Raw genomic sequence first — 24,308 nt, forward strand, 5'->3', positions numbered from 1 at the left:
TCGCGTGCAGTGGGAAATATAATAACGGGCCGAAGATCGGCGAAGGTAAAGTAGTGGTGGGTGTAACGAGGTGTGGCTTTCTTCGTGAGATGTCACCAGATGTGGGGAGTAAACTGGTCGTTGTCAAGCTTAATGGTGAGGTAATGAGCTGGCTTAGAGAGGACTCAGCGTCATAATGTCGTCACATTTAAATTTATCAAATGAGGCCGACGCAGGAATGCCATAAATGTCACATTTTTAATGGCAGGCTTCCAGTTGTAGTCGTAGCTGACGTCTTTCCTGCTCTTTGATACCAGTAATGATTTTCTTATAGTCTCAATCACTATTTTTATTCTTCCTGAAAACAGCGTTACGTTTACTCTGGAAACGAAGGTGCCCATTAGAGTTAAAGAGGAGACTCCAGGGTGTGCTTGTTATGCATTTGTAATAGACACGTAGGTAGCCAGTGTGCATGTAGCATCCTGTTTCACAGGATGATCACACTACTTTCACAACTTGAGGATTCCTAATGGCAATGGTGATGGTGATGATGTCACCAATAGGTGACATCATCATCATGTCTATGTTTCACATAAAATCCACGTTTTGTTTTGATTAAAATGTCCTACAAGCCCTCATCTGTGTGTTTTAAAGCTAAAAGCACAAGTTATTTTACTGTCAGTGAGACTTTACCAGCATAAATAAAGGATAGTCACTTTGGCAAAAGCTGATTGCAGCTTCTACTTTGTGATGGGAATGTTCTTTCTGGCTTAAAAGGACTTGACATCACGCATGAGCGATATGTTCGACCTATTATTGACAGAGACAACAAATGATTTATAACAGTTTAAATTCCTGCCATCTGAAAAAGCTTTTGATTCTGTTAGATGGGAGTTTTTATATCGGGTTTTAATAACCAGGTTATTAGCTGTTTGAGGTGCTTATATAATTATCCTTCTGCCAGGATAAAGGTTAATGGGGACGTCTCAGATTTAGTTCTTAAAAGAGGATGTAGACGTGGCTGTCCTCTTAGCCCTGCTCTATTTGCACTGTTTATTGAACCATTGCTATTCGACAATGCGAGGAAGTTACAGGAGTTACCATTAACGGCAAAGAGTCTAAGGTTTGTCTATATGCAGATGATGTCCTGGTGAACCTGACATTAGCCTACCAATATTACTATCTTTGCTCAATGCGTATGGCTCATACTCGGGTTACAAGTTAAATCTTCATAAAACTCAAATTCTTACCTTTAAATATAATCCAGATAAATATATTCTAAAACTCCTCGAAGAATAATTGGAATAAAAACTTAATTAAATATTTAGGGGTTCAATTGCCCAAAGAATCAGCCGATATTTGCAAATGTAACGATACCCCTCTAACAGCAAACATTAAAGCAGATTTGGATAGATGGTCTCTACTGCTAATAAACATGCATAACAGGATCGAATGAATAAAAATGACGGTATTACCTAAACTGCTTTATTTATTCCTGGCATTGCCTGTCGAGGTGTTTCTAGGCAATTTATCGAACGGAAAAGAATGTTCTCAAATTTTATTTGGGGAAAACACAGACCTAGAATAAAGTATACGACATTGCAATTATCTAGAAATAAAGGAGGCATGGCTCGTCCATGTCTAGAAAATGATTATAAGGCTGCACAGTCAGAGTCCTGACTGCATGGTGCGACTCAACATGTGACGCCAAATGGAAAGAAACGGACCAGGCGGAAGTTCATGTTCCCCTTTCGGCTATTCTTGGAGATAAATCATTGTTACAGTCATTTTTAAATAAGTATCCTACTGCATGAATGCACCAGTAAGTATCTGGTTTAGGGAATTTAAAGATAAAACGTTTGAAAGAGAGAATACTACGGTGACAGCATATGATACGGCCTGCAAATATTGACAGTAGGTTTAAAAACTGGTGCGACCTGGGTGTAACTGCATGCTGGAAAATATCATCTGAAAAAGGTTTAGATACCTTTCAACAAATGTCAGTTAATTACAACCTGGAGAGAGGTGATTTTTTTAGATATCTCCAATTAAGATCTTATTTTAATAACAATATTATGTCTAAAGAGAGAAAATCTCTAGTTCAAATCTTTATAAACATATCTAAAGGGAAAGTGCAAAAAACCCCAAATGTTTATGATACACTCAACACTACAAACTGAGAGGAAATTGTCTCCTGCCTATATTAAATGTAGGTGGGAGGAAGAGGCTGGATAGAGCCATCTGAAGAAGATTGGTCTAATATCTGTAAAACTACAGCCACTACTATGAAATCAGGCTGGCTTGATTTAAAAGCCATGTTGACATCAGAACTTTATTCATCCAGTTTTCTCCAGAAAGTAAATATTTCTAACATGATGCTGTTTGCCTGGAAATTCAGTTAAACTGTGTTTATTACAGTCATTGATTTCAGTGAGCTGTATATTCCAATGACACTTGAATGCCACATATATGACGTTGCCACCTTTGGAACCGAGTGACGTTTTTTTTTTTTTCCGTATTATTTATTTATTTATTATTTATTTATGACCAGCGGGACGTTTGCGCATGCGCTCTCCGTGTTAGCGCCTGACTCGATCAGATGCGGATTTATTTTGAAATCGTATTTTTAAGTATTAGAAACAAATATGAGAACACAACACGGGGAACTGCTGGCGTGCAGTAAAATGATTGCATGTGTTTAATGATGACACCGCATCAGCCAGTAATAGTGATACTTGTTCCACACTCTCAGGCAGCAGATCCACGTTCATATTCGAGTGTTTGTCTGCAGTCAGACTCTGAGTCGGTGCGCTGCTGTGAAACACTCCGCTGGGTTAGGGGGAAGTGGTCGCGAGCGTGGGGCCGTGTCAGTAACCACGCGGATGCCTGGAGTCTTTGACTCAACAGTGTGTGGAGGAGCCGCGCTCTGTGGAAAGCAGTGTGGCTAATCAGGCTCTGGGTATGATTCAACACAGTGATTCTCCACGCTGAGCAGCGTTATCGTGCAAGTGGAGAGAAAGACATCAGCGCCATCTGGCGTTTGAACAATGTTTCGCATGTTAGGGTTGAAGCGTTTAAACGGTTTAACTTCATGGTCATTGGTTAAATGACCGACCTGTGACAAAATCACAGCGCAGTGTGCAGACAGGAAAACACAACACGTGCACAACAGAAGGAGCTTCTTCAGCTCAGAGCAACAGAGTCCCACATTTGAAGCCCCCAAGAGGGGCGTGGGCCCCCCATTGATCCTCTGCCTAATCGAGCCAGGCTGTGAAAACAGGTGGGTCACAATCAGCCAGTCTCAGGTGAGCCCACGCCTCATGTAAGTGGGAGCTGCGATTGCATTTTAAATATATAATATTGTGCAGTGGCTGCAGTGATCATGTGTATCCTAGCTGATTATGAAGGATTAACATGACGCCTCGTCTGTGTAAAGACAGATTACATAATCTGTGCGTCTGTGTCAGCGTGGATGGAGCAGAGTGGGTGAAACACAGGATTATCTGGAACGAGCGTTTCTGAGATCCTGGCGATAGCTGACAGTAAAGTGGAAACATCCAGAGCAGCAGGGACACTAAATGTAGCTCAGTCCTTGCTGAGGATTAACAGGCAGCAGGTCAGATTAGACTGGCTTGTAAACGAGGACGTTCAGATGTAAACAAGCTAAAACAGAATGTTAGAAAGAGTCGACCACGCTGGAACCTGCCTCAGGCTTCTGCTCCCACCAGCTTCCTTCAGATCAAATTAAAGTGACTGCAGCGTTTAACGAAATGTCATCTGAGACCAAACACACGAAATCCTCAAACACCATAACGTCTGTGGTTATATCGCTGTGAGCGAGCGAGGCCACGCTGCTCTGTGGCTTCCTCGTTGTACAGTAGCGTACTCTCTCTGACTCACAAACATCACGTTCATCAGTTAGTGGATGTGTTTGGATCTACTTATGGGTGAGATTGAGTCATTTATTAGATTAAGAATCTGAGTCATAATCCACTAACACATAATAGAAAGTAGAACATTATCATCACATAAACATTATTCTGTTCCCCAGCAGAGCCTCGCTCGGGCTTACTTTAGGTTTCTAAAAAGCTTTTTCAGCTGCTAAAGATTGACGGACGCTTTGGTTCTTCACGGTGTGCAGGTCTGTGTCAGGCAGAGGAAAGAATTACCACTTTGTATTTGGATCCAGATATTTTATTATCACACAGAAGTCTACGGTTATTACACGTACAGCGAGAGTGTTCCTGCAGTGACACAGTAAACTCCTGGTCAGTCATCGTCCTGCTCTGTGCACACATGCACACATAAATAAGTGCACAGCAGCTTTTGCTGTGATCCGGCTGCGGTGCAGCAGCGGAGGCTCCTCTCTTGGCATTCACCGCGTGCCTTAATTGACTGATTTTAAATCAAGGTCCACTGTGAACACTGAGGGAGGAAGCCAGGCGTCACAGACTGATGCTGGTGATGAGCTTTAGGTTAAACTCTCTGTTCAGGTCCATCCTCCCACACATGCAGGTGACATGCATGTCTACAGGTCTGGAGTCCTCACACAGCTGCTCCTGTGAGACTCACTTTGTTACCTGAGGTGCTTATTTCCCTGCTCACCTTCTTCCTTTCTGTGTGTCCTTCACAGCAGCTGTGAGCTGGTGACACCTGCCTGCCCAACAAACGCAGTGAACAGCAAAAAAGAGCTTTTTCCTGTCAAGGACACGTGAAGCAGGCAGCCATTACACAGCTGCAGGCTGGAGATCTGAGCTCATCAGAATGTAAACAGACGGAGGAGTGAAGATGCTGCGAACCAGAAATCTGTTGTTGTTGGTCTTTTATGCTGAACTGTCGTTAGTCCTTATTAAATATGCATCAGTAACGCTATATCACAGTGATGTTACACAAATGTGATTACACAGCAGTGCACTGATGGCGCACGCATCCATATAAACAGCGCTACACACTGTCGTAAAGGTTCAAAGAACAAACACAGCATCATGAAGCGCGCAGTGACAGCAGCTGCACACAAAATGTCCCTCTCGTTACACAAGAGATCAGGATTACAGCCGCCGACGTTCAGTGGGGCAGATTATCGCAGCGTGCAGGCCGGACGGTGCAGCGGCAGCCTGCGCGCTCCAACAAGGCCCACAGCCCCGCAACCCGCCGGACAATAAGAGCTCAAACGTGCGCTGACGGAGAAAGCAGCTCAGATACACCAACACACCTCTCAGGGATCAATAGGCATCATCTGCGCTTCCACTCACAACAAACACATCAGAAGCCGCGTCGCTTATAATAGCAGGACGGAACTGGCTAAATGTGCAGAGCGTCGATATCTGCAGTGAAACGCGGAGCCGCGCGTCTCCGTGTCGCATTATCTTCTTCAGAATCCATCCTGGAGCGCTCACATCCTCCCTCTGCGCTCCTCTCCACAGAGAGCAGCACGAAGAGTAAACCAGAGGTGAAGCTGCTCCCCGCAGCCGTCTGTCCTCCCGGAGAAACGGTCTCGTTAATTGGTTTGAACGACACGGATTTGTTAAAGGAAATCAAAGTGTTTGGACTCATCCTCCTGGACGGGCGCGGATTACGCAAAGGACAAGGCAGGGCGGGGTGACGTCACCACACAGACAGATGCACTCCTCTCTCACACGCGCACGCACGCGCGCGCACACAGCTGATGCTGCCTCATTATTTGGTTTAAACTCTGATTTAAACGATAAGAATAAATGTGTTGGTTTGCTTTACAAACATGAATGAATTTGGGACATTAGGACTCCTCCAGCTCTCAGCCACAGCCTGGATTCTGCATGAAAGACATAAACACTGTTACACAGAACACAAGCAACATGTTGTAAGTCAAAGACCTGAACCCAGTTTTAACTTATTGGAAGAAACAATCAAACAAATCAAATATGACACTGCAGGCAGGCTTTTCTCCACAGGCTGTTATTAACCACAAGTGAACCAAATCCTCTCTCAGCTAATTACACAAAGAAACAAAGCCAGGCGGCGTCCACCAAAGCTGCTAAGACTGGACAACTTTACATGATGGTGGGTCGATCTCTGTGGGAACACCAGCCACAACAATCACCTCTGAACACTCTGACTTGATTGTATTTGTCTTGATTTGTAACAGTGTGTGTACATGCACACTGATGTCTGACGAATCACTGAAGGAGTGTTTTTAATTAAAAATCAAACTGATGATGTAACCAGGCTGGCTGGTTGATCCAGTGAGTTTCAGAGAGGAGGTCCAGTAAAAACCCCACAGGCTGCACGTCACAATATCTCTGCCTCTGCTGCACTCATGTTGTATTTCTTTGAGGCAGAGCATTAAAAACACTGCTTTAGTTTTGCATCATATTGTGTTATAGTGCTTTGATTCTAACTGTGATGTGCTCTGAGGCTTGTTCTGTTGGTGGGACACGTCCATGTGCAGTACTTATATTTCAACTGAATCTCAATCACGTCAATCAAGTATTGGCTCCTTACACTGATGCTGTCATCACACCTTTTACAGTTCAGTTCACCTCAAGGTGCTTTATACTGTCAGGTCGACCCTACAATAATCAAACGTTCAATTCAATGTTATTTATACAGCACCGAATCACAACAGTCGCCTCAAGGCGCTTCATAGATACAGAGAAAAACCCAACAATCATATGACCCCCTATGAGCAGCACTTTGGCGACAGTGGGAAGGAAAAACTCCCTTTTAACAGGAAGAAACCTCCAGCAGAACCAGGCTCAGGGAGGGGCGGCCATCTGCTGTGATTGGTTGGGGTGAGAGAAGGAAGACAGGATAAAGACATGCTGTGGAAGAGAGACAGAGGTTAATAACAGATATGATTCAATGCAGAGAGGTCTGTTAACACATAGTGAGTGAAGCAGAAACACCCAATGCATCATGGGAATCCCCCGGCAGCCTACATCTATTGCAGCATAACTAAGGGAGGATTCAGGGTCACCTGGTCCAGCCCTAACTATATGCTTTAGCAAAACAATCTACACTTAATATAACAAGTTTAATATAAACATATGGCACTGAAGGTCAGTAACCTTTTGGGACACCATGTTCCTCCAGAACAGCTTCAGCAGATGCTCCAGGTGTTGTGTTGCTCATTTGGTGGTTTGTTTAAAAGAAGTAACATATCGATCTTCCAGAGGTGTTCAACAATCAATCCTGAATCTTTTCTGTTTTATCTTCTAAGCTTTGAAGGACAGAAAGACGTTTCGTCTTAGATTATAAAGCTCAATAATATTTTTGTCAAGAACAGAAGGATGTTGGACTCTTTGACCTGACAAACTGTGACTCGTCACTGACTGTGTAATGATTTCCTTTCATCCTCAAAGGAGATTTGCCAGATCTTGTGAATGAAAACGATTTCCTGTAGGAGGACATTGTGGCAGAAATTGCTTTGGGAACGGAGCTATTCAGACCTCGCAAGTTGGAAGCAATCTTTGAGAGCTGTGATGCTTCATGAACTGCTGCAGGACTGGGAGTCGGTCCAGCACTGATGTGATGGCAGTGATGGAGTACCACAGCGATCAAACTGAGGTCATTGTACTCGGCGCTGAAAAGCTTAGAAATATGGTATCTAAGCAGATTCTTACTCTGGATGGCATTACCTTGGCCTCCAGTAACACTGTGAGGAACCTTGGAGTCATGTTTGACCAGGACATGTCCTTCAACGCACATATTAAACAAATATGTAAGACTGCGTTCTTCCATTTGTGCAACATCTCTAAAGGTGGATGGTGTTAACGTTCTGGTCAAACTGAAGCTTGTTTTACGTCACAATCCCAAAACGGCATCGATGACAGCTTTGAGTGTCGGCAGCAGCTTCCTGGAAAGTTCAATGTGCCATCGCTCTCTGACGTGTTACATCAGAGCACATTCATCAGGTGGAGCGCTGATGTTGGCTGCATGCAGTTCTCTGTCTCTCATCTTCATGTTTCATCATTACAACAAGTGTAAAATCAAATCAGTTTATTTATGTAGCACTTTTCACAGGATAAAAACCACAAAGTGCTTCACAGTAATATAAACAGAAACACATAAAATACATTAATAATCAAACAGCACAAATCTAATTAAAAGCCAATCTGAATAAATGAGTCTTAAGCTGCTTTTTAAAAGAATAAATACAATCAAGGCAACGTAATGATGGAGGGAGAGCATTCAACCACCTGGGGGCGCCGCTCTAAAAGATCTACCACCTCTGGTTTAAAATATGTTCGTGGGACTACCAACAGCCTTTGATTAGATGATCTCAGGCTGCGAGAGGGAGCGTGGGGTTCTAAAAGATCAGAAATGTAGGCAGAGCATCACAAGTCAAAGCTTTAAAAGTCAGTACCAAGATTTTAAAATGAATTCTGAAGCAGGTGTAGTGGCTGCATGAATGCATGAAACACAGACTGGTGTCATGTCTGCTGGGAGAAACATGTTTAATGTTGTATCTTCATCTCAATGAGCACATGTCCTAAACCTGACGGTTCATATATTTAACCAAAGACCAGGTGAGGAAGCTGGTTTCCTCTTCGAACACGTGTTGTACGTGTAAGAGCGGCGTGTCAGGTGGTGGGATCGTGTAGTTGGACGTCTGGATCACTGGTGGTGTTTTTTTAACAGGTCAAATGAATGGATCATGCTGGCTACCCCATCAGTGGATAAACATACCCAAACAGGCAGGACAGTCTCTGACTGGTTTCAGAGGCTTTTCCAACCCTTGGATCATATAACAGTCATCTCAGGCTCGTGTTGGTACAGAAGACCTGCTCTTAAACTCAGATGGTGGTGCTGAAGCAGCTTGTTTTACACAGACTGCACCGAGTCTCATGATTATTTAGAACTGAGAATCATCATAGTTAATCTAGTCAAAGAATAAAGTATGGACCCTCAGAGGCTTTTTCACGTTTCCCTGATGTGAGAATTAGCAGCGTTTCACACTGATGTATTTACTCTACACAGACGTTTGTCACATCACAAAGCCAGACGACCTTTTTGTCTTTGGTTAATTAGAAAAAAGCAACGCTAACATGATGTGCGTGGATCCGTGTCCTGCTTCAGAAATGTGAGTAGCACTGTCACAAAAACAAACCTTCCCCTCCTAAATATCTCATTTATTACCCAAAGTTTCACAAAACTTCTGTTTGGACATTATTGCATATTTGTATAAAATAACTCTGTTGCATCAAACTCAGAGATATGATCTTTTTATCATTTATCTAAAATACTGACACAGAGTCCCTTCTCAGTTTAATGATCTTCATTGTTGCCTGGCTGGTTGGTAATGCAGCGTTCAGCCTTTAAAACAAATCTACATGAAGCTGTTAGTTTGCTCGTATCCATGTTGGTGCATCAGTAACTACAGCAGAGGCTGTCGCTTCTCACCCAGGGCCAACATGACGAGCAGACAGAGCATGTAAACAGACAGCAGGTGGCAGTCTTTCACTGGAGACCAACCTATGATCACCAAGGGCTGATAAAAATCTGTCTTTTCACATAATAATAATCCCATACATAGCTTATTGTCTCCACATCAGTAGCATTATCGTCAGTGCTTCACCTTGATGGAGGCGTCCTCGGCTACCCTTCACCTGTCCCTCCAACCTTCCTCCAGGTGATCTGATGTCTAATTGGCTGACTGGAGCAGATTAAGCTAAGACCAGGAATAGGACTGCGCACACACACACACACACACACACACACACACACACACACACACACACACACACACACACACACACACACACACACACACACGTCTGCATGTGGCTTTCTGTTAGACAGTAAGCTCAGTGTAGCATTACAAACATAAAGCCATCAAGAAGGAAACGCTCTCCTCTCATCTTCCTCACGTTATTAATTCTGTTCAGGGGCGCGTGTGAAAGGGCGCGTGTTAAAGGGCGCGTGTGAAAGGGCGCGTGTGAAAGGGGGCGTGTGAAAGGGGGCGTGTGAAAGGGCGCGTGTGAAAGGGCGCGCCTCAGCCGGCTCCATAGCTAAACTCCAACGTTACAAGTTCTTGGAAAAAGTAACACTGTGGTGGAAATATTTCTGTGGAGATGAAATGAGTCACGTGGAGAAACAAATCTGTTCCTGATGTCTGGCAAACAAGCGCGTCCAACAAAGAAACGTCCCGTCCTCAGTGTCTTCATTAGGACACTTTTGTTATTGACACCCATGCTTGTTTCTTTTGGGCAAAGGTGCGGGACGGACTTGAAGACCTTGTTCGTACCAGTTTGGACACACCTGCGGCGCCGGTTTAGCGCAGCTGGATGAGCAGCAGTCCCTGTGTCCCTCTCTCACTTTCCTGTCAGTTTTCACTGCATCTGTCTAATAAAGACAAAAATACATTTAAGAAAAGAACAGAAAGTTTGGATACACCTTCTCATTTTATGGTTTTTCATATTTACATCGTAGAAGACATCACAATGTGGAGTTAAACAAAAAAGTCTGAAAACATGTTTTATATGTGAGATTCTTCAAAGCTTTGCTCTCCCAGTCTCACCTTGTCCCAGCACAGAAACAGAGACACGTGGGAAAAGTGACATCTCATTACATGAGTTTGTGTGAGGCTAGTCCAACAGTGATGCAGTCTAATGGTGTGGAGATCTTCCAGTCAGTGGTGACAGGCCCAGCTCTGACAGCACAGTGTGACAGCACCGTGTAGCATATGGAGCCCTTTAGAGATCAATGCATGTAAACTGTAAGGCGACCCCCGTATCTGTAGTCCTTCTAAATATTTCTGTTTAACAAGCAAACACTTGATTAGAAAACTAAGTGATGCAAGTGCAGACTTAGCTAGCGGCCTGTGAAAGTCACAGTTCAGTCAGGCAGCTCAGACATTTGGCACTCAGGACTTTGGCTTTACAGCTTTGGGTGATGGGAACAAACCACAGTGCAGTCCTCCATCCAACCTAACCCAGCTCTCATCATAGCACAACGTGTGGAAGAGGGAGGCCACTCAGACAGGAGAGAAATGCCATCAGCATAGATGACTTTGTGGTGTTACTTTTGTAATGTTCACACAAATACAAATAAGCAAACGGTGCATTTTGTAGCAGCCTTGAAATATATAAATATATATAAATATAAATATATATAAATATAAATAAATATATAAATATAAATATATATAAATATAAATAAATATATAAATATAAATATATATAAATATAAATAAATATATATAAATATAAATATATATATAAATATAAATATATATAAATATAAATATATATAAATATAAATAAATATAAATATATATAAATATAAATATATATATAAATATATATAAATATAAATAAATATAAATATAAATATATATAAATATAAATATATATATAAATATAAATATATAAATATAAATATATATAAATATAAATATAAATATAAATAAATATAAATATATATAAATCCAGTTTATATTACTGGGAAAGGGGATTTCTGTTTAAATCCAGCTCCAGCAGGCTTTGGCAGCATGGCCGGTGATGTGTGCGTGCGCGCGTTTATGTGACCATTGACTGAGCATGTGCGAGGCAGCAGAGAGATCATCGCTGCCACGACTCTGGGCTGTCCTGTAAATCTTCTACTTGCTGGGATATTCGTTGTAGTTCAGGCATGGAGGAGCGGAAACCTCTGGGTTCAGGCGCAGTCCGTGGAGCGGAGCGACTTTGGAGACTTTACGCATGCTCCTCATCAGCGGCGGGCGGGGAGACTTTAAAGTTGGACCCTTTTCATTTACAGTAGTGACGCAGGTGAAATGCTATTCTGTAGTGAACTCTTGATATTTTTGGAACATCTCGAGTGGTCTCACAACAGATAAGAAGAGGACAAACTCACTCCGGGACACTGTGACCATTCCCACTGTAACAAATGGCAGATGGATATGAGCAGGCCAGCTCATCAGAATTTATTAAGGGTAAGTTTAACATCAGTGCTGGGATGTAATACTGCATAATGGTTTTCTATAAGAAACTACAGCCTGCAATATTTCCATGTGTGTGACTGAGAGCGCGCGTGGACATAAATACACAGCACTGACCTGCTCGTTCATTTTGGCTCATTTGTTCTTTCAAACAAAGCTAAACCAGTATGATTCAGTGTGAGCTACACTGACCACGATGGTCTCCATCATGGGGACACTAACCAAATAAGAGACGAGGACATTTCTGATTATTTTGTAGCTTCTTCATCAGCACTGTGCATTGTTGTGGAGAACAATAACTCCTGACAGGACTGTGGGGGCAGCTGGTCGGCCTTTGGCCTGGAGGATGCTGGATCGTTCTCAGCTGTGTCTGCTATAATTAACATGATATAAAGTGTAACAGCTGTGCATTAAGACGGTAAAAAGAATCCTGGTAAAGTGAGTCCATGCAGGTGCAGGTCAGCTTCACAGCCTTTACACAGCAGCTCGTTTCCAGGAATAAGTTTTTCTCTTTTCAGCTATCACTGCAGAACTTTCCAGTTTTACTGAAGCTGCTTCACTCATGAGTACATGTAAAACTACATGTAGCTGAAAGGTTCAAACTTACAGGCTAACAGTTGGCAGGTTGTAGCCCAGTGTTCCACAACTCATTCACTCATAGAGTCAAATAATACAGTTTAGTTAAAGCAAAGAATTACAAAGTTTATTACGTTTATGAAGCCACGACCCATCGTTCTCTAATCTGGTAAAAAGAAGCATTTCAGTAGTGCGAGGATTAAGTTTGGCTAAATCAGGTTAAGTAACCAGCACCAGTGTGTCATGTAAGGACGGAGATTTGGGTCCTGCCTTGGTTTCAGCAGCAGTTAATGAGGGGAACTGATCCTGTGCTGTAACCGAGACACCAAAAATACCTGGATACAGTCAGCAGCTCGGTGTGATCGGGACAAGAGAGCGTTATCGCCCTGTATCTGAAGCCAGGACTGTCTGTGAGGCTGAATGTAACCTGTGTGTGTGTGTGTGTGTGTGTGTGTGTGTGTGTGTGTGCACCACAGACCGCCTGTACTTTGCCACTCTGCGGGTCAAACCTAAGAATACAGCCAACACACACTTCTTCAGCACGGATGAGGAGCTCATATATGAAAGGTAAGCTGTGATCTAGTCTGATCCCCAATTCTGACGTACCGCCGTCTGACATCCATTTAAAGTGAGTCCGGATGTTATCATTCACATGCTGATGTTATAGTTGGTGTTGTTCTTGGTTTAGCTGAATGTTCATTTAACAAAATACTTTCTGTACCATGTAAAAGTAAACTCATGACTTTCTATAACAGCAACAAGCATAAAACATTCAAAGTGACTCAAACTCTGATGGCTTCATGTCATCTGTCCAGTAGATCTGCAGAGATCTGCAGAGATCTGGTCTCTGTGGCTGAGACGGCTACAAGTGCCTGAAGGAGATCTCCAGCTTCTTCAGTGCTTCGGGGTGTCTCGTACTGTTGTGCAGTAAAACGTGTAGTGTGTGAAGCTTCCTCATGATTCTGCTAACCAGCTGTAGCTGATTATGTCAGCCGAGCTGGTCTGAGAGACACGTGGAGCTGAAGGTTCAGTGAATCCTGCAGATTCACTCAACAAACACACGAATGGCTGAAAAGTGAGAAACGCTGCGATGTCATTGCCACTGAAAGTCTCCATGGTAACAGTCTGCTCCTGCTCACTGCCAGCACACGCTCCTACAAATCATTTCTTTCTGATGCCTCTTTTGTAACAGATGAACTTTGTTTGCCTCCGTTTTTGTTGTTTCGTGTCCTTTAGAAATTCCTTTGACCTCATTAATATCCCACCTGTTCATTTCAGAGAGACACGCCTTTTGACAGTCATGGTCCTGTCCTTCCTTGACTTCTCATCACTGGTCTCTGATTACCATTATACTGTTAGAGGAAGTCCACTGCTCCACCCGGAGGGATGGTGTCCTGGTTCAAACTGTGGTCTTTCTAGTTGGAGTTCACACGTTTTCCCTGGTTCACAGTCCAAAGACATGCATGTTCATTCACGTTAGCTTAACTGGTGATTTAGTTTAGTCCAGTTTTATTTGTATAACATCAGTTACATCCAGGCCCTTTGTAGGTAAACAACCTACAATATTAGAGAGAAAACTCTAATTGGACGATTCCCAACGAGCAGGGCCGGGAGCAGTGGGACGGTAAAACTTCTAATAGGTGGGGAGACCCTGAAAGAACTTCCTTACAGTGCCGCCATGCCGCCTGGATGTGAGCAGGAAGCTGCTTCCTGTCAGGACAGCTGCTCTGGCCACCACGAAGACTATCAGAACCTGGCCTGATGAAGCCTTACAGCAGCTGCAGGACTGTCTCCACACCACCAGGACATTCCTGAACATCCAGACCTGGAGGTGTACTGTGTCACCTGGTCTATCCCAACCACAAGCCCTGGATGACCGGGGACGTCCACCGGCTGCCTTCAGAGTGAGCGACGGTGCAACGAGGCATCTGAAAGGCCAAATCACAGTACAGGTGGAAGATCACCTGGACAGCAACAACAGCAGGCAGGTGTGTCAGGAGGGCAGCACATCACCGAGTACAGGAGCAGTCACAGAGCTGATGCTTCACTAGCAGAGCAGTTGAATCACTCCTTGTTTTGAAGTGCAGTCACCAGAGGCACGTATCAATAAGTCCATCCTCACTGTGGAGGAGTGTGACATGAGACACACGCCGTCAACCCTCCAACAGGAACAGCTCATACGTCAGTGAAGACATGAAGTCCACATACTTGTGGAGAATTTCATCCAACCCTGTGTTGTCATGTTGATACATTTGCACTGTTTCTCCATGAAAATGTCTGTTGATGTATCACCAGTGTGACTGATGTCATAAACCAATCATCTGGTCCTGGCCTACTCTGTGGTCATAACCCCTGACTGAGCACGCACGAGTTATGGTTCCTTAAATGATCTGCATTTATTTTAGGATATAAATAGTTTTAATTATACACCCTTTATACACCGATGAGAGACAGATCAGAGGTGAAACAGCCTTGGAAAAATGTTCCATCTATGCGTTTATATGTGCCCTGCAAATTGCACCTTCATACTGTGGATGTTCTGCTGTGGAGCTGCAGGCCACCACAGTACACAGGGCTGGGTGGAAACTGGTTTCCAGCATTTCCTGACCTCTCAGGACTTTTTAGGAACTCTAAGGCTACGTTCACTCTGCAGGTCTTGATGCTCAATTCAGATTTTTGGATCAAATCTGATTTTTTTGTCTGCTCGTTCACACTACAAATAAAATGTGACAGCAAACGCGCTCTAGTGTGAACGCTCAAAGTGGCCGCATGCGCAAAAGAAGACGTCACACACAACGCGCTCTGTTTAGACCCAGACCAACAGTATTGTTTGACTGATGACCTTAATATAAAGACTTCAGACTTCACGTTTCCCAATTTTTGCTTTAAGTTATTTTGTTATTGACATAATAATGTAAATAACCTAATAATGATCCTTATTGCTGTTTTAGAGGAGCGCTGCTTCAAAGGATAGTTGCAGATTTCTGTCAGAATCTGCAGATTATACAGAACAAATAAATGTTCACGTTTCTCCAACGTTGTCTTCCCAACAGTTTCACTGGATGGAAGCGTTCACGATGTCTTCTCCGGCGCTGATAATTGGCGTCTGTCTTGTGTCGGTGACGTAAAAGACGGATTTAATGCGACATGACCATCAAACAGCAGCTTTCTGAAACATCAGATATGTATCGGATTCAGCACCACATACGAAAGTGACCCAGATCGGATTTGAAAATATCGGATTTGTGCCGTTCACACTGTCACACCATGATCGGATAGATGGTCACACAGGGTCAAAAAATCTGATTTGATGCGCTTTCGCCTGCAGTGTGAACGTAGCCTGAGTTCCTGATGCTCAACTCTGAGCATCAGTATCATGGGATATATCACAGTTTCAGTGTGTCTGTCACAGAGCGGGTGTTTGAGCTGTGATTAACCGGGGAGGTGGTCTATGAGTAAACCTGAGATGGCTTTTGTCACAGTGGAGTGAGCCGTGTGGAGGAAATAAAGGAGGATCCAATTGCAGGCAGTCGTGAAGGTGGTTTATTGAACACAGAGCACAGGGAAAAAATGGCAAACGAAGATTAAACTAAACTATACTGGGAATAACTAAACTAGTAAACACAAAGCAGAACACGAGCATGAAGGAGGGTGGGCAGAACACACGGGTGAAACATGGCAGATACACAGACGGACCGGCAACGACAGAAGACACGACTTAAATACACTCAGAGAAACACAGGGAGATCACACACAGGTGGAAGTAATTAACGAGACGAGACAAGGGAGGGAACACAAGAAATCACAAAGACGCAGACTGGACACAGATCAAGACCCACAGCAAACATGGGAACACAGAACCTGAGAGCAAAAACCAGAATCACAGAAACAATAGATAAATAATAATAATAATCAACAAAGCACCAGAGAACAAAAACGATCCTTCAAAAATAAACCAAAGCAAGAGAACTCAAAATGCTGGGTCGACCCCAACGTGACAGCTTTCAGTGCTTGTTTGACGATCTTTGAGATCCTCTTGCTGTCATTCGTGCTGTTGGCCGACTTACTGAATAGCAGTGATGATGAGTAATCTGGTATCCAATGCTGTGGTGTTAGGGAAAGGACTTTATAGAACCTGATGTTCTGCTGTAACAGTGCTGACTTGCACCCCTGCTCGTCTGTCATGTTCCAGCCTTGATAACAGTTTTCTTTTCTGCAGCAGACAAACGGGATCTGAGTTTGGTTTCATTGAGTGAAACAAAGCTGTGAGCTTCCTCTGACTCCATGTCTGCATTGTGTGGGTTTTCTAACGGAGCATTTTATTATAACCAGATGAACAATGTCACCGACTTCACCTGTCAGTGGGTTTAGTTTTGTGGCTGATTTGTGTTGTTGTTGTAATTGTTGAAAGCTCCTCCATCTCTCGCTGTGTGTTGCAGTTTTTATGCAGACTTTGGGCCCCTCAACCTGGCCATGCTGTACAGATACTGCTGGAAACTCAACAGGAAGCTGAAGGTAATGCAGATGAAGGTCTTCAGACTCAGGGCTTTGTTTGCTGTATAGACAGCAGAAAACGTGTTACGCTCTTATTTTGAAAGGTCTTTGCTCTGATGGTGTGTGTGCACTCCTCTGACAGTAGACTCTTATTTTGAAAGGTCTTTGCTGTGATGGTTTGTCTGCACTCCTCTGACAGTAGACTCTTATTTTGAAAGGTCTTTGCTCTGATGGTGTGTGTGCACTCCTCTGACAGTAGACTCTTATTTTGAAAGGTCTTTGCTCTGATGGTGTGTGCGCACTCCTCTGACAGTAGACTCTTATTTTGAAAGGTCTTTGCTGTGATAGTGTGTGTGCACTCCTCTGACAGTAGACTCTTATTTTGAAAGGTATTTGCTCTGATGGTGTGTGTGCACTCCTCTGACAGTAGACTCTTATTTTGAAAGGTCTTTGCTCTGATGGTGTGTGTGCACTCCTCTGACAGTAGACTCTTATTTTGAAAGGTCTTTGCTCTGATGGTGTGTGTGTGCACTCCTCTGACAGTAGGCTCTTATTTTAAATGTATTAATGCACATGTGCTGTTTCACTGATTATTGATTATCATTATTGGTTTATAGTCTTTCATAATGCCTAGAAAGAGACTGGTTCACTACACCAGCTACGACCAGAAGAAGAGAGCCAATGCTGCTGTTCTCATTGGTGCCTATGCTGTAAATATCCTTTCATTTGTCCATCACATCATCTGATTGCCCGTCTGTCTGTCCATTATTAGTGATGTAGTTTAACTCTGCCCTGTAGGTGATGTATTTGAAGAGAAGCCCAGAAGATGCCTACAGGACTCTGATAGCAGGAAACAACACAGGCTACATGCCGTTTAGGTACAGGCTGCTGCTTTCTACGAGACAGCACTGCATGCTGGGCTGTTGTCATTACATTTACTGAGACACTATCCTTCTGTCTGTTACATCCAGCTTAGCTTAGCTTAGCATAAAGACTGCAAGCAGGGTAACAAGAAGAAACTCCACCTAGCTGGAAATTATTTGGCGACCATGAAGGTTCCAGGAGGTCAGGAAACCTCATCAAACCAACACTTTTAAGTTTGGGATGGGAACATTTTCCTGTATTATTGTAGGGTTTTTACTGCTGTTGTGATTTGGCACTATATAAATAAAACTGAATTCAGAGATTTGAATGAATTGTTAACAGTTTATGAGCTCTTAGTGAGCTTTAGCGGTGCCAGTGGGCTGATTTCATTCATCTAGACTGAGCTAACGTGTCCCCCCCCCCAGTCCTGAGCTCAGCTAAACAGCTGCTGCTTAGTTTTTGCACTCTTAGTGATGCTTTGTGTATATTTACAGTGCAAACAAGCCTGAGACCACATGTGATCAGATATGATCTGAACCCTGATAACTACTAGCGATGGGTAGATGAGGCCTCGTGAAGCGTTTCAGCACATTCTCCAAACTGTATCGATACTGCGTCGACACAGTGTTGCTGTTTTACTCCATACTGACACCTGCTGGATCTTAAATATCATTGCAGGCAACTTTCTTGAGACTCACAACAGACACTGATTCAATGACCTAGTCATACTTGTATACACTGTAAGGTAGTGTACTTTCCATGGAATAATTTTATATATTTTACATTGCAAATATTTTAGACATCTTTAAAATATATTGTGAATGACATTAAGTGAAAATTAAAATGAAAGTATTGTGAATGTAATATTACCCATTTAAATGTAATTGACACAGAGTTTATTATAAATTTCTATTCAGAAAAGGATATATTTGTTAAAAGATCCTCTGATCTTGGAATGTTTCTCTCCGACACTCTCCACAATACTAAGGGGTTTGCACTCCTTTATAATAAAATTCACAACAGCCTGGTCCAGAACAGTCTTCCCAGATGCTTGATTTCAAAATAATAAAACACATATTAATTAAAAAAATGATGATAAAGTTGTTCAGTGTCAATATAGGCCGACCTGTGTTCATTCTCAGTGTGTTTGTCTCCTCATTTTCATGTTTGGCTCTGTAATGCCTAAACACTGAGGAGGTGCTTTTGTTTGTGTAAGAAAGCTCTGCAGAACAGATGCGACATTCAACCTGCATAAAATGAAATAAATAATTTACACTGCAAGTCACATTGCTGTTTTTCCTATTCTGATAGATTACACTGAAACAAAGACAGACAAACTATTCCCTTATTTGCAGTTAAAAGATCAAAATGATCCCACACAGCAGAAGCATTTCTTTTTCTTTCGGGCTCCATTTTGTTATGGAGAGATGTGTATTATTATTTGTTGTAGAGAGATATGTATTTTTTTTTATCTTTGCAAGAGTAATTTTGTGGGGTTTTTTTTTTTTTTTTGGTGGCAACTCGTTCCGTTGGCAGATGCGGTACCTTTTAAACACAGTTTGGCGCGTTGGCAATGAGCGATACAGCAGCTGTATCGATCACGTGACTTTTTCTTAAAGCGACGCACCGATACAGGCTTCGCTCTGTGAGCTTGATAGATGCGTCGGTGCGTTAGTGTTGCTGGACCCATCACTAATAACTACTATTACTGTATTCCTCTCACTGTGTGTGTGTGTGTGTGTGTGTGTGTGTCTGTGTGTGTGTGTGTGTGTGTGTGTGTGTGTGTGTGTGTGTGTGTGTGTCTGTGTGTGTCTGTGTGTGTGTGTGTGTGTGTGTGTGTGTGTGTGTGTGTGTGTGTGTCTGTGTGTGTGTGTGTGTCTGTGTGTGTGTGTGTGTGTGTGTGTGTGTGTGTGTGTGTGTGTGTCTGTGTGTGTGTCTGTGTGTTCTTGTTTTTCCTACCGGGTGGGGACTTGACCCTAACTACACACCGACCCGTGGGGACTCATTTCACCGTGGGGACCTCACTTGAGGTCCCCACGGGCACAGGCCTACCAATAGCTCTAAAACAGTATTTAAAGATGGCTGGTGAAGTTTTCTAAGAAGGTCCCCATGTGGTCAATTTCCAGACAAAATGTGTGTGTGTGTGAATTCAAGTGACCCTAATGGTCACACAGCGTTATTGCAGTCCCCATTAGGTTTGGTGTTCTGGAACTGTGCGTAGTCATTTGTTGACTCTATAGCGCCCCCTATTGAACAAGACCAGTATTATACTTTGAAAATGTATTGTAAAAAGTTTCTTTTTTTTTAGCAAAGATAGACATTATTATATAAATATGTATATATAAAGTAATTGCAAACATGCTCTGTTATTAATTAATGTAAATTTTAATATTAAAATATATTTGCAGTTCACTTATATATGAACAGAAATAAATATTTTAAATATTTTCAAGTCAAATTAATTATGGTAAGTAACTCAGTGAATAATTATATTGTTTCAGTGAAACTATTAAAACACAATTTTTGAAAAAGGAAATAAAGTAATGATGATAAATAGGGCATTAAAAAACATTAAAAATAAAAATAAAGTAAAATACAGAAGTAGCAGTAAAATACATACAGTATGCAGATGAAGGTATGGGGGTATTTGATACACTGCTCATAAATTAGAGGAACTCTTTGTAAACATCAGATCTCATTTGGAAATAAACATCATGCTGGATATCCATACTGATATGGAACGGGTAATGAGTTAGGAGCAAAAGGATTCTACATCAGTTGATGGTAATTAAAATAATCAACCTAATCCAGAGTCACCAAGAAATTAAACTGAAAAGCTGATGCAGCAGGCTAGATCAATTTGCTGAAATTGGTCATTGCAGCAACTCAAAATGGTACTCAGTAGTTTGTATGGCCCCCACATGTTTGTATGCATGCCTGATCATTTTGGGGCATGATCCTTATGACATGACACATGGCGTCAAGGATTGTCTCCTCCCAGATCCTGACCAGAGCTTCACTGAACTCCTGAAAATTTTGAGGGGCAACCCTGCTGATGTAAGATGGAACAAAACATGATGTCTCAGAGGTTTTCTATTGGATTTAGGTCAGGCGAGCATGGATGCCAGTCAGTGGTATCAATTCCTTCATCCTCTAGGAACTGTCTCCATACTCTTGCCAGGAGACATTATCATGCACCACCTAACCACAAATGTCTGCATAAACCTTCATCTCACTGCCAATGTTAAGCTACACTACCACTACAGTTATTCTGTACACATCTTGCTTGCAAGAAGCATGTAAGCATACAGTCGCATTCAAACACTAACAATGCGCTGCTCATTGTGATCACTGTGTACAGTGATTATTCTGCCCTCGCACTTAACCAGGCAGATAGATAACCATCATCTCATGAAGAAAAACCACTCTGTTCTTCCTTTCTGGTTGTTTATTTCCAACTGGATGCAAGGCATCCAGTTGGAAATATTTATACAGTTTAAACATTTATACAATTACAAGATGCTATTGTAACCAATACGTCTACTCACCAAAGAATGAGTGAAGCAATATGGATAACAGCAGACGAGAAATTTATTTAGGGTCTGATGGCAATTTACCATCTGTGTCCAGCACTTTAAAGGATTGATGGACTGGAGCACATACGTCCTTAACATACCCTCTTAAACATCAGCTTGACACTGATACATCAAAGGAAACTTAACCGACTCTAAGTGCAAATGTTTCAACCTGAACAACTTAAAACTTCCCTGGGATACAATGTAAATAAAGACAAGAAGAAGAAAAAAAAGAAAAAAATATTTTCATCAATAGCCACTTCTCCTAATCAGGAGACAAGTGAATATATTGTGTAATGGGTCTTTTTTCTCAGTCCTGGGGTTGTAACACCACAACCTCCTCAGTCTGTAATCAGAGAGTGTCTATTTGACAATACCCAAAATGTCTTTGGATAGTCTTTGTGAATGCAAAAAGAAAAAAACAAAACAATGGTGTTAGCTGGCCAGCAAAATAAAGATAGTGTATGGCACTGAGTGCGTGTGTGTGTGTGAGTACTTCAGTCCAAATAATCGAGGTCCGGATGGATGAATGGATGGCAGCCGCCGGTCCTTTAATGGCACCAGCGAGACAGCACAGTATTAAGGCAGCACAGTAGCGAGGCGTCTGGCAGGAGAACGAACAATAGTCTTTTTTTAAGGCTACTGCAGAAGGAGATATTCCCCGCTAGCTCACCCAAGCTTGCTCTCTGGCACAGCTACAAGCCATGTGAGCTCGTAGCCCCTCAGTGACATATGAACTTGGCTACCAACGTCCGCTTAGCATGGCGGCTAATTGTCGAGCTTGCTAGCTTATCCCCAATTAGCAGTTAGCACCTTAATAACCATTACTACACATCACATCATAGCAAACACATGATAACACATGGAATAGTATAATATACATACGAAAAAGATTTTTACCTGACAGGAGAACGAACAATAGTCTCTTTTTAAGGCTACTGCAGAAGGAGATATTCCCCGCTAGCTCACCCAAGCTTGCTCTCTGGCACAGCTACAAGCCATGTGAGCTAGAAACGGGGTAACTATGTGAGAATGCTGCTTGTAGACTACAGTTCAGCATTCGACACAATAGTGCCCCATAGACTGTTCACAAAGCTGAGGGATCTTGGACTTAACAACAGTTTGTGTGCATAGGTGCTGGACTTCCTTACTGGTAGATCGCAGGTGGTGAAGGTGGGTAAGTGTGTCTCTGACAGCATCACTACCAACACAGGAGTGCCACAGGAGTGCGTACCCTTTTCCACTACATACTCCCTCTACACCTCTTGATTGTGTGGCCACTCAAGGCTCAAACACCATCGTGACGTTTGCTGATGATGCTGTGGTGTTGGGCCTCATCTCCAACAACGATGAGACAGCCTAATGGACGAGGTGAAGAACCTGGCATCTTGGTGCAGAGAAAACCACCTCCAACTGAACGTCTGCAAGACCAAGGAGCTGGTGGTGGATTTTAGTAGGAGAAAGCAGCAAGACTACAAGCCCCTGGCCATCAACGTGGAGAGGTACTATTCAAGTACCTTGGGGTTGACATCTCCTTAGACCTGACATGGACTGCTCACAGTCCAAAAGGGCTAGGCAGCGCCTGTATCACCTGAGACAACTGAGAAAGTTTGGAGTCTCTCCAGGGATCCTTAGGACTTTCTATTCGGGCGATGTGGAGAGCATCCTCACACAGAACTTTACATCCTGGTATGGGAACAGCTGTGTTCAGGATGAAAAGCCCTTCAGAGAGTGATCTGTGTGGCAGAACACTGCTACAGGTCTGCTCTCCCTTCCCTACAGGACATCTACAACAGGAGATGTAGGTCCAGAACAGCTCAGATTTTTAAGGACTTGTCCAGGACTCCTACAAATAATCCAGCACATTACACCATGGTGTAAGATGCTAGCAGGCAGGGTGTACATTTGAATTTTTTTAACCAAGTAACTCATGAGATGCCAACATCAGGCAGAATGAGCATAAGCTTCAGAAATACCAAGGGCTATGAGAAGAGCTAGGAAAAAGTGTGGAGGGAAAAGGCAACGGTGGTCCCTGTGGTAATCAGAACCCAGTGACCCCCAAACTGGGGTAATTGCTCCAGATTTCAGGAACAACATCCAAAACATCTAAGATACCACATAGGACCCTGATTCTCACAGACCTCTGGTAAAGGCCCCAACTTTGAAGGAAAAAAGACTATATATATGTGTATATGCAGGCCAGCCGACAGATCTGGAGGGGCCCGGGACAACGCTGTCAGCTCAGTTTCTATTATTCTCTTTGGTTTTTGCAATTGCTGCAGATCACTGAGGTAAGGAGTTGCCTTGTCATATAAGGCTTTAAAAACAATTACAATCACATTTGCATTATCCTCTATTCTCCTGTTGTGTCATCCACTATTGTTTTTGGTTTTTACAATAAACTTAGTTTACCATTTATTGAAACCTGCCTGGCATAACTTTTGAGTCCACACAATTCTGTCCTTCACAATAATACCTGTCTAGTGATCACAATGGTTGGTAGTAGTTGATTGGTTTACATTTTTGCATTTTTTCTATTATTTATTCATTCCTGCATTTAATTAATTTTGCTACTGCTTATATTTTGTCTACATTTCAACTCAACAAATATCAGTTAGGAAATTGCATTTCTAATTAAGCAAGTAATGTGTGGATTCATCTCTACTCAGCAATCATTAATATATTACACAGATCCTGACATTTGAGGTCCCCACTTTGACCATGCCCATACCCCACCCACCTACTGTCTACTGCAGCACGTCAAGATGGCGGAGTGACAGTGCAGTTTGTATGCAGAGTTTCATACATCTACAGTCTGACATTTTTATTTCAGTTATTTTTTAACGTACATATTAAACCAATTTCAGTTCAGAAATTGTATTTGTCACTTAGCAGGTAATGTG

At 42.6% G+C, this 24,308-nt stretch overlaps 1 long non-coding RNA gene across 1 annotated transcript; it reads left to right on the plus strand.

The window, feature by feature from the left end:
* Positions 1-11,499: 11,499 nt before the first annotated feature.
* On the plus strand, positions 11,500-16,987 carry LOC148098658 (uncharacterized). Its single transcript, XR_015720027.1, has 3 exons — positions 11,500-11,890; positions 12,949-13,039; positions 16,912-16,987. It is a non-coding gene; the product is annotated as an uncharacterized LOC148098658 (long non-coding RNA).
* The last annotated feature ends 7,321 nt before the right edge of the window (positions 16,988-24,308 follow it).

The sequence above is a fragment of the Neolamprologus brichardi genome, chromosome 14 (genome assembly GCF_056152115.1).
Source record: "Neolamprologus brichardi isolate AB-2024 chromosome 14, ASM5615211v1, whole genome shotgun sequence".
In the NCBI taxonomy this organism is placed as follows: Eukaryota; Metazoa; Chordata; class Actinopteri; order Cichliformes; family Cichlidae; genus Neolamprologus; species Neolamprologus brichardi.